The sequence below is a fragment of the Nicotiana sylvestris genome, chromosome 3, assembly GCF_000393655.2.
Source record: "Nicotiana sylvestris chromosome 3, ASM39365v2, whole genome shotgun sequence".
In the NCBI taxonomy this organism is placed as follows: domain Eukaryota; kingdom Viridiplantae; phylum Streptophyta; class Magnoliopsida; order Solanales; family Solanaceae; genus Nicotiana; species Nicotiana sylvestris.
The window spans coordinates 306,722-319,042 of NC_091059.1; the positions used below are offsets into that span (position 1 = coordinate 306,722).

Consider the following 12,321-nt stretch of genomic DNA (forward strand, 5'->3'; position numbering starts at 1 on the left):
CGGTATTTCTGTTCTCCCTTTGAGCAGGTCTATTGAGTATATTATTTCGAGTGTTTGTCAGCCACTCTTCTAGTAATCTTTTCACTACTGGTGGTGCTTCTTTAACTGTAGACGTGGAGGCTCCCCTTTCGCGTGAAGCTGTCACGCTTTCGTGAGGGGGATGTGAAGTACTTCGCCTGGGCATAGCGTTTGGTGTCATATTCTCGTTGTTTTCCCTACCATCTTTGTTGATGGTGTTCAAAATATTGGTAGTGACGCCTGCTATCGCTTTCAGTCTTGCATCTCCTTTTTCTGCCATCGTTAGTTTGTGCAAAAGAAGGAGAGATGGCTGTTTTTTTTTATGATCTAGAAAGAATTATAGTTTCAACTAAAACTCCCCATAGACGGCGCCAAATTGTTTGAGCAAATAAATGCTAAACCAATTAATGATAAGTTAAAAAGGCGAATCTTAGTTGAACTTAATAAATTCTAGACCGAATAAAATAAAGCTCTTGTATAACGAATAGAGTTCAAGAGCATTAAACAGTGAACTTAATATGCTATGATTGACGATACATGTAATAGCATAAATGTATAATAAATGTAAGAAATGACAAGGATTATAATGGGAAAGGAACTATCACCCAATAATTATATGATTGGGATGTTCCTTTTCTCTGACGGCGACGTGGAAAAGCGAGAGGTCCAAAATGCATATGGGATCTTGAGATTTATGGATAAAGATTGAACAACGTGTGCTTGAATAAATGAATAAGATAACTCTTTCGTCTATTCTTCTTTCAACTTTTACAATATATTCCAGTTCAGAAAAGGCAGATCCTCTTTTTGTTCCCTATCTCTTCCTATTTATAAGGGACATTCCCCAAAAATCCTAAAAAGTACAGCATAAAGAATATCCAAAGACCCCGTCCTTCTTTATGTCTTTATGAAGAAGTGGAATATTCTTTATGTTCACTTCTGAACCTAAGTTACCGTTACTATCCTATATCAGTTGTCCGCTTCTGGCGTCGACCTTTATGAGGATGACCTTCAGTCATTGTATCGTGGTCGACCCTGTCCTTTGTCTTACTTATTTGTTATCGTAGTTATCAAATTTGAACCTATACAACTATGAAAATATTCTTCAAATTACTGATTATAATGGATTAATTATGAAAACCACACAACCGAAAAGTCACACAAAGATATGGCTTATTTATCGACGAAGTAGAAGTGCAAATGTTGAATATTAAGATTCAAATTCCAAAATAAAAAAAATATTAGATGATTTTTTTTATCTGCCCAAGCCTCAGTGCACGGAATTACCTAACGAAATTACCTAATGAAATCATGTACTTGACAAAATAACCAAGATGCGCACAAATTAAGTCAAATACTACTGTCATAAAAAAATTGTTCCCCTTGGACGCGTGAATATTGACTGGAGTACCATTGTCACCACAAAAAAAAAAACAAAAAAAATCAAGTAATTCTCCTCTACTTTTGAGATCGATATTACTAGCAGTATTCCTGCCGAAATTCCCATTGCTACACGGATGGGTCTTCTCTCCAAAACGATTCCCTCCAGTTCTTCTATTACAGGATTAAATGGGCGACAATTGTATATTAAAGGAAATTTTAAGCGAATTCCGCTATTATATTCATGCACGAATACAACAAATACAGTCGTATAACAACAAAACGGTAACTATAGGAAGTAATTATGTATATGGCAGCTATAGAAAGTTAATAGCCACTATTCCTCTATATTAAAAGAAATCATCTAGAGGCCCAACTTTAATTACCATAACCACTTAGATGATTTAGCAAAGCTGCCGAGCATCTAAACCTATAATGAAGCAACGGGAGGAGATCATTATCGGAGAGGAGCCCGTCCTACTACGACACCAAATATTTGAATCTCCAAATCCAAAAAAAAAAAAAAAAAAAAAAAAACTGATGATCTTTTATTTAACCACACTTTTAACGGAGCTTCTCTACTTTTTCTTGGCTGAGATTGAAGAATTTGAGATCTTAATGATAAAAGCACTTTCTTTGATAGTCTGTACACCGTTCTATCAAACAATGTGCAGGTGGGTTTGTATGGGTCGAAATATGACCAGACGAGAATCCGCGCAAAGAGGAACGGCAAAAAGTCAACGCTATAACGACATGCACCTCGACCACGGCTGAGGTCGTGTATTCAGAATGTTTGAATGGCGAATTGGATGTTACGGCATTTCATAGGGTCAACCAGCAATACAGTCCAATGGCTTAGGTACTAACTAATGACTGTTGGATAAATGAGGATACCTAGTATATAAACTAAGTGAGAAGAAGAAGAAAGGGGACTGAAAACAAACTCGCACAGAGACATATTTTCAGAGAAGAGGGATCTTCATCTCTTTCTCCTCGCTAAAGAGAAAGAAGCAGATAAGCTCAGATCCTCAATATACAACGTTAGTCTCATCATATCAAATATACGGGGGTCAACCTTGTTAAAGATAGGTGACATTTTTATCTGTGTATTCTTCATTATTGTTCAATATTATGAAAATCACCATCCTCTTTTTATAGCGGGATTCAATTATGACTGTTCAGCTATGCTTGCTTGTTCTTATCCTCTATCTCAGATCTAGGATGAATTATTTTGGCTAGGATTTACTTCAAATCTTCCTATTTAATTAGTTTATAAAAAGACTTGACACTTTTTTGGTAAAACAGGGTTCTCATTCTATCATGTATGCTTGCAAATATATTTGCCGCTAGATTTTTCATTCAAAAATCAATCTAAATATTCACCAGATTTTTCAATTACACATATGGCCTCACTGCCTCACACTTCTGAAAATTTAAAAACATTTCCCTTTGTTTTTATTCCTTTCCAAATAGAAAATGGCTGAACATTCCAGCAGAAACAACATTCCAAGAGACAGCACGAACCAGAAAAGCAGATAAACATTGTTACTAGAGTACCATTGTTCACTAGCAAAAGACCAAAACAGCAATAGAAATGGATCTATGCAAAAAACATATAATAGAACATAATGACATTCCACACAAGTAGGTTAGGCTTATAAAATTTGTACATCAGATATGTTTCTGCAGCGAAAATCAAGTATTTGCGTGGGATTATCTCCATAGTTTTTTTGTAAAGGTCAAAGCTTCAGGAATCAAATAATCTCTAATACTATGAAATTGAAAAATACGGGCATGAAACAACAAAAATCTGGTATCCATTGGCAGGAGAGTGATTTATAATCGCTGTATTTCCACATCTCTTGCCTCTTTTAGAACAGAATTTTTGTTTACCAAAAACGAGCAATACTTACAAAGACACGGAAAATATTTCAAAAGAAAATTGCAACTCTCTTACCAATCTTGAAAAAAGGGAAAAAAAGAGATAGAAGCTACTAGTAATGCTTAATACCAAGGCTCAGATTTCTCTATTATTATTGGCTGCAACCTTCTCCAGATTGCCCGCCAAGATACTGAGTCTTGTATCATCTCAATGCAAATTAACAATGCTATTTACCAAAAGTGCTGCCTCAATTTTTCACCTTTTTCTTTATTTCTAGTATGATTCTCGCTGTTAAGGTTTTAATGCAGCCACGTCGCACCAAGACGAGAATCAGTAGCAGTAGCAGCAAAAAATCAACAACGTGCATCTTCCGAAGCTAGAGTTGCAGAAAAGAGCAAACCACTGTTAATCTCTTCCAGCAAGAAATCTTGGCCTTACCAGCAAAACTAAACAAATGAACAAATAAATAAATAAGTAATTCCCATTTCTCATTGATGCCTCATTTTTTTGAGACTGGTAAAATTGATGCCTCATTTATGAGCTGGCTTTCATGAAAAATGAAAATGTGTTTCCATCAAACAACGTCCAGAAGGATAAATTGAAGTATTGAGGCTCAGAGTTGGGTTACTAATTGGGCAAAGAGAAAGAGACCACGCCGTGGCTGCAAAAGAACCAGTTGCATGTGATAGAGCAGCCTCAAATCACATAACATCAGTGGTTTGCGAAGCCAAATACGGATCTGCTTGTTTCAATGCAGGGCATAAATTTTTTTGCCCACATAAGCAAATATCATCATTGCCTCTTTGATAAACATAGGTTTTGAAGAATTTAGGGTGCTTTGGACTAAGCTCATAAATCAGAACGAGGTCCAAGTACTACTGTTGTTGCTGCTGGTAATGCTCTGCTTTCTTTCTTTTCTGAGGTGAAAGAAAAAAAGAGGACTAGAAGAGGGCTGTAGGTTTTGGTAATAGAGAAATCACAGGCCAGGAGCAACAGGGGGCAACCACCCTCAAATAAGTCCCTTTCTCCCCTGTTGGCCTCATTGGTAATAGAGAAACGATGCTAAGGCTTCTGTTAAAATGGAGGCTCAGATTATGTGGGGCATTGAGTTCTCTGCACCTGCCATGGCTGCAAACCAGAAAGTCAAGTTGCCCCGCCAAGATAATGCCAGCAAAATTCCAATGCCCGAATTCAATTAGCTCAACAAATATTGTCATCATAGCCCCATTGTTTCCCCTATTGGATTTTATGGATGTGTTACTTTGTTCGCATTGCATCAAAATACAGCCAGTGAGGACAAAATTAAGACAACCGAAATGCATGCACAATGCCACATATACACGAGAAACATGCATATGCACAAACATTAGCATGTCGGAGATGGTCATCCACTCTGAGAATCATCTCCCTGAGCCTCATTCTTTGAGCTGAAATGAAGTGGTAATCTAGCTGGTTATCACGTCAGTCTAACACAGAAAGCTGAAGAATCCCCAGTTCAGAGAATGGCCTTCCATTGAAAACTAATCAATGGTTGCCTTAAAAAGGGTGGTGTTGATTTTCTTGCCAAAAGAAGCGAAAATCTCCATTTCTCTCTGATCTCTCGTTCTTTGAGCTGCTGAACAGGACAAAATGGGTTACAGTCAACGAAGGTCTCGTGTTCGATCCCGAGCTGTCCAGTTGGACTAATTGGAAATGAGGCTCAGATCTGAGTTCCTAATAAGGCAAAGAGAAGGAGACCATGCCATGGCTGCAAAAACACAGATTGCATGTGAAAGAGATGCCTCAAATCACAGCCCATTACGGTGTTTGTCAAGCCAAGATACTGAGCGGATTTCTCTATGCCCAAATGGTTTGACCCAGATAAGCAGGCATCACTGCCTCTTTCAGAACTGGTAATTCTTTTCCATACTTTTCAAGAAATAGTGGAAATTTTGGACTAAGCTCATATTGAATACCCAAAAAACGCCTAATGACGAAGGAGGCCAGAAGATATGAACAAGGGACCAATAGGGACATAAACAAAGTCAAAGCCAGAACACCCCCCCTCCCCCCCAAAAAAAAGAAGATGAATTTCCTTCTTTATCTCTTTTAAGGCTGATGTTTTTTGGAACATGGAGAATCATTGGTAAAGCAGAGAGAGGCAACCATCTCTGGAAGAAGCTCCCTCCCCCCCCCCCCCCCCAAAAAAAAAAAAGAGAGAAGATGAAGAATGGAAGTTCTTTATCTTTTTTAAGGCTGATGTACTGGAACATGGAGAATCATTGGTAAAGCAGAGAGAGGCAACCATCTCTGGAAGAAGAGTCCCCCCCCCCCTCTGTCTGTTACCTCATTCAGTAACATTCTCTACTTTTTTGGGCTGTTCTAACAGGCCTTCAGTCAACAATGGCCTGCCATTAGCAGACTCAAGCAAGTTTTTTTTTCTTTTTTTTGTAATTAAATATTTAAATTTTCAGAAAATTGATAATACTGTTTAAGACATACTAGTATCGGTCATGACTTCCAGCTATTATCATATGGGATGCAAATAGGAAGTCACATAGAAGGAAGAAGTTCACCGGCAAGAATTTACGGCAGAAAGTTGGAGAACAGTTGTTTGATTCTCATACAGGGAAACATATATCCTTTAGTACATTCTTAATTATGGGGAGATAAATATGAACATGGTAGCTGGTATTAACAAAAAAAAAAGAAAAGGAAATCATGGGCTTACTAGAGAAGGAGGTCAACCACCGTTACAAAATTCCCACATTTCACTCTAATGCCTCATTCTTGAGCTGATACTAACCATAAAAATGGAATACATAAGCAGTGAAAAATGCATTATAACTTGTAATCAAAAGGGCATGGGTTCGATATCTCCCACATTGAATCTATTATCTTTAGCACATTGAGGCAAAGAGAACCCATCCACTCAGGGCTGCAGATCACTGGTTGCATGTGAGAAGAGTCTCAATCACAGGCCATACCAGGTTGCCACGCCAAGATACAGGTGGGGTAATCTGCCCGAATCAGTTAGCTCAGATACGAGAAACATCATCACTGCCTCTCTAAGAGTTCTCAAAGCCATGAGGAGACAGACTGAAGATTTAAAGGTCGTGTTGTAGTATAGTTGTATGTTCGTGTTTTGAGTATGCATTAGGGTGCAAATGCAAGAACCCAGAAACTGAAGTGCTCTCTCTTTCTTTTTTAAGGGCTGTTGGTTTGTTAAAAAATGGAGAATCATAGGCTAAGCAGAGAGGGGCAACCACCTTTGAAAGAAATCCCACACTCTCTGTTGCCTTTCCTCACCAGTTTGGGCTAATCTAACAAAAGGAATTCGCTGGGTGATTTGCAAAAATCGGATCATTAAGGCTGCTATTTAAATCATGGGCTTACGGGAGGACGACAAAAACATTACGAGTGAACAGCATTATAACTTCTAATAAAAAGGACGAGGGTTCAATATCTCCTGCATCAATACATGGAAATGGTATATTTTCTTTAGCAAATTGAGGCTCAGATGTGTTATGATAAAGCAAAAGAGAACCCAACCACGCCATGGCTGCAGAACACCGGTTGCATGTGAGAGAGAGGAGACTCAATCACATGTCATACCGGGTTGCCACGCCAAGATAGGGTTTGGGTAATTTCCATGCCCCAATCAGTTAGCCCAGGTATAGAAAATAAATCATCATCACTGCCTCTTTAAGGGTTTTCAAAGCCATGAAGGAGTCAGACGGAAGATCCGAAGGTCGCGTAGTTGTTACAGTATAGTTGGGTACTGGGGTTTGAGTATACGTTAAGGGTGCAAAAAATGCAAAGAAACCCAGAAACTGAAGTATGTTCTCTTTCTCTCTATCTTTTTAAAGGGCTGTTGGTTTTTTGAAAAGTGGAGTATCATTGAAAAAGCAGAGAGGGGCAACCACCCTTTGAAAAAAATCCCATACTCTCTGTTGCCTCATTCTCGCCATTTCTGGGCTAATCTAATAACGAGAATTCGCTTAGATAAGAGCTTTTAACCAAAGAGACCTCACAAGTCTGCACTCAAGAGAACTTCGCAAATTCAACTCAAATATTGTCCAAATGCCTACCTATGATCTTCAGCAAATTGAGGCTTAGATGCGTATTATGATAAGGCAAAAGAGAAGCCAGCCACACCATGGCTGCAAAACACCGGTTGCATGAGAGAGAGAGAGAGAGAGAGAGAGAGAGAGGAGTTTTCAATCACATGCCATACCGGGTTGCCATGCCAAGATACAAGTCCGGTCATCTCAATGACTCAATGATCAGCCCAGAAATAGAAAGATTTATAAGCATCATCACAGCCCTTTTCTGTAGTAGAATGCATCATAATGTAACACTTTCCAGTTCCCATTAATAATGAGACGATGAGAGTAAACTGGAAGAAACCGCAAAGGGCCATGAGGACAGACTAAAGATCTGAAGGTAGTTGTTGTGGTATACTCGTATATTGGGGAAATTTCCCAAATGGTCATCCAGAAAACCAGATAATGAAAGAGGGGCAACCACCCTCGAAAGAAATCTCATACTCTCTCTTGCCTCATCCTTGCAATTTCTGAGCTAGTTCAAGAAGAGAACTTTTAAAGGCCCGTGTAAGTCTGCCTTTAAGTATCTAACCTTCCTTTTTCATCACAAGGGAAAGTAGTTTTCACTTTTTTCACCATTGTCCTTCTCTTTCTCCAGGCATATCTAAAAGTTATTTCCATCTATTTTTAGATATCTATCTATGAAGTGAAACTCATGAGTATATACGTAGGCTCAGATTGTCATAAGATCAGGTAAAGGGACACCGCCATGGCTGCAAACAAGAATGCTTGCTAGAGAAATAAGACTCTGCCTAAGTCATCCTGGTTTGCACTGCCAAGATACAGGTCCAGTAGACCCAAATACAATGAAATCAAGCTGCTTTATCATCACAACCTACAGATAAGCAACAGCAATAATGCTCATACTGATTGAGATTTGTGAAAAGGAAATGAGAATGACAATGACCAAGAAAGAGAAGCAAATTGCGTGAGAAATAGAGCAGATTGCGAATAACCAACCATTAGAGCGCCAGCTAAGCATGATAGAAGGGCTTTTGCTTTGGCAGTGGCAGAATACAGAGATATCACGGGCATGCAGATGGAAGGCAACACCCTTAAAAACTTTCCATCCATATGCAGCCTCATTCTTGTTCTTGAGTTGAGAATCCAGTTTCTGTTTATGGTGTAGAAATAATGCAAAAGCACCTGCCATTTTAAAAAAACAAGATGATCAGACAAATATAAAGGCAAAGTCTCGAATGTCATTGAGGCAACTAATTTAGTGTATTACCTTTTCTAGAATTGATTATTTTGTATCATATACTTTTTTATAAGGTCATTTCTTGTTGTACTTTTCATGATATAATTCGATTATTTCTTCTTATTTCATATTATATATTTTTGTCTTAAAAGACATTATATACTAATTGAATGAAATGTACCTAAATATACCAAAATGGATACAGAGGATTCGCATAGCCGGTCCCAACTGACTTGGGAATGAGCCACTACTGGTTGATATTGACATTGAGTCTCAGATCTATGTTATCATCAGGCAAAGAGAAGCCAGCCACCCCATGGCTGCAAACAATGGTTGCATGCAAGAGAGAAGATTCTCAATTGCAGGCCATACTGAGATGCCAAGCCAAGATACAGCTAGGTAGTTTTCATGCTCACTGATTAAGCACAAGAAAAGAAAAAGAAAGAGCTAGAAGTATCATTACAACCCTTTTTCACCTGCCAATCACATATTTTTATTTTAAGCATCATTCGCAGTCCCCAATAGCTTCTAAGAAGAATCTCGAAGCCAAGACAGCAAAGAATAAGAACACAGCAGAAACAAGGAACCAATAGATCAGCAGACATAAACGAAGTCACAGACAAAACCCCCAGAAACTGATTTAGTTTTCTTTCTTTCTCTTTAACTGCTAATGCTCTTTGAAACCTCGAGAAACATTTGTAATGCAGAGTTAGGCACCTATCTTTGATAGAATTCCCGCCTCTTTGGTACCTCATTCTCTCCTTTTTGGCCTATTCTAATAAACCTTAAGTCAACATTGACCTCGCATTACAAGACTCGAGCTAAGTTTTTCTTTTTTGGTAATTAATCAGTTACTTTCTGTTTAACACAACCAAGTATACCATCACAACATCCAGCTATTATCGCATGGGAAGTATAATATCCTTCAACAAAAATTCATAATTTTGGAAAATATGCATTGTGGTGTAGTGGTCAATGAAGTGGCTGGAGACCATGAGGTCTCAGGCTCAAATCCGAGCGGAGGCAAAAAAATACTTGTGATTCTTTTATGTGCCCAAGCCTTGGTGGCAGAGTTACCGGTACATACTCAGGTGCCACTCTCTTAAAAAAAATTAGGAGAAAATACCAACATGGTAGCTGGCATAAAAGCAAAATTTAAAATAAAAAATAAAAAATCACGGGCTTACCAGAGAACGAGGGCAACCACCGTTACAAAAAAATCCCACATTTCACTCTAATGCCTCATTCTTGAGCTGCTACTGATAGAAAACAATGGCTATACTTCACAGCTCAAAAAAGCATTAGAACTTAAAACGGCGTGGTTTCGATATATCCCACATCAATAAAATCTAAAAGATTGATATTTTCTTTACCAAATTGAGGCTCAGATATGTGTTTATGACAAAGGCAAAAGAGGAGCCAACCACGCCATGGCTGCAAAAAACCAGTTGCATGTGAGTGAGAAGAGTCTCAATCACAGACCATACCGGTTGCCATGCCAAGATACGGGTCGGATAATCTCCATGCCCGAATTTGTTCCCCCAGATATAGAAAAAAAATCATCATCACTGCCTCATTAAGATCTGAAGGTCCCGGAGTTGTTGTAGTATAATTGTGTGTGTATTGGGTCTTTGAATAATATGCAAACTGCAAACAAATCCAGAAACTGAAGCGTTATCATCTATCTTTCTCTCTTTCCTTTTTTAAGGGCTGTTGGTTTGTTACAAAAAAGGAGAATCATAGACACAGCAGAGAGGGACAACCACCCTTGAAAAAAAATCCCATACTCGCTCTCTGTCGCCTCATTCTCGCCATTTCTGGGCTAATCTAATTCAGAGGGTAATAAAGCAGTTTTTCGAGAGGCTCGGATGATAAAAAAAAATCAGGCAACGGAGACAAGGATCGCCATGGCTGCAGAGCTCAGTTGCATCAAATAGATGAATTCCGGGTCGCCCCGCCAAGATACGGGCCACTCCAACGCCGACCCAACTCTAGACATAATCATCATAGCCGCTAATAAGAGGACAAAAAGAAGTTGGAGAAGTTAGGAATCATCACAGCCTTTTCTAGATGTTATATATCTTGTTTCCCATCATTTCTGATTTATGATTTGACGATGTCATCTCATTTAAGAAGTACATGTGATTAATAAAAGCTTTTTTGGTTTGGTAATCAATCTTGTTGACTTGGTTTGGTTAGGTAGTCAACCTTGTTGAATTAGTTTGGTTTGGTAGCCAACCTTGTTGAATTTCTTTGGTTTAGTAGCCAACTTTGTTGAATTGTGAAAAATATGTGTATATTGTCAAATATTGTAGACTTTAGAGGGTGAAGCTTTGGCTATAAAAGGAGAACTTCAACTCTCATTTCCACACACCAACAAAGAGAGAAAGAAAGAGTGAGGTTTCACAGACAAGGCATAAGAAAATAGTCCGTGAGGAAAAATAGAGAGTGAGCGATATTGTAGTGAGGTGAGAATATCAAAAGAGGGTTATTTCTTTTGAGTGTTGTAGTGGTCTTTGGAGTATTTATCTCCGACCTACAAAGTGTAAAATTCCTTACTATAGTGATATCAGTTGCTCCTCTCGGGGTCGTGGTTTTTTCCCTTATTCAGAAGGGTTTTCCACGTAAAAATCTTGGTGTCATTGTTACTCTTTTATTCTTGTTAATTACCGTATCTCGGTGCTACATTATTATTCCGCTTTATTACCGTGAATATTATTTTGGTAAGGGGTTTATTCCCAACAACTGGTATCAGAGCACAGGTTCTGCTCGTTCACTGAAATACTATTCACTGTCGGTAGTACTATACTTGGTGAAAAATAAAAATGTCCGGAGTAAAGTACGAGGTAGCAAAATTCAACGGAGATAACGGTTTCTCAACATGGCAAAGAAGGATGAGAGATCTGCTCATCCAACAAGGATTACACAAGGTTCTAGATGTTGATTCCAAAAAGCCTGATACCATGAAAGCTGAGGATTGGGCTGACTTGGATGAAAGAGCTGCTAGTGCAATTAGGTTGCACTTATCAGATGATGTGGTAAATAACATCATTGATGAAGACACTGCACGTGGAATTTGGACAAGGTTGGAAAGCCTATACATGTCCAAAACGCTGACAAATAAATTGTACCTGAAGAAGCAGTTATACGCCCTACACATGAGTGAAGGTACGAATTTTTTGTCACATTTAAATGTGTTTAACGGACTAATCACACAGCTTGCCAACCTCGGAGTGAAAATCGAGGAAGAAGATAAAGCCATCTTGCTATTGAACTCGTTGCCATCTTCGTACGATAATTTGGCAACAACCATCCTGCACGGTAAGACTACTATTGAGTTGAAAGATGTCACATCGGCTCTTCTACTCAATGAGAAGATGAGAAAGAAGCCTGAAAATCAAGGACAGGCTCTCATCACAGAAGGTAGAGGCAGGAGTTATCAAAGGAGTTCGAACAACTATGGTAGATCCGGAGCTCGTGGGAAGTCAAAGAACCGATCCAAATCAAGAGTCAGAAATTGCTACAACTGTAATCAACCAGGTCACTTCAAAAGAGATTGCCCAAATCCAAGGAAGGGCAAAGGTGAAACCAGTGGCCAGAAGAATGACGACAACACAGCCGCCATGGTGCAAAATAATGATAATGTTGTCCTCTTTATAAATGAGGAAGAGGAATGCATGCACCTGTCAGGTCCAGAGTCGGAATGGGTGGTTGACACAGCGGCATCTCACCATGCCACACCGGTAAGAGATCTT

General features: G+C 38.9%; 1 long non-coding RNA gene across 1 annotated transcript; it reads right to left on the bottom strand.

Annotated features, from left to right (window-relative positions):
- Positions 1–3,193: 3,193 nt before the first annotated feature.
- On the bottom strand, positions 3,194–10,671 carry LOC104210983 (uncharacterized). The gene is made up of 4 exons (XR_707035.2): positions 9,754–10,671; positions 8,326–8,511; positions 5,991–8,200; positions 3,194–3,726 (listed from the first exon to the last, which is right to left on the bottom strand). It is a non-coding gene; the product is annotated as an uncharacterized lncRNA (long non-coding RNA).
- Between the last annotated feature and the right edge of the window lie 1,650 nt (positions 10,672–12,321).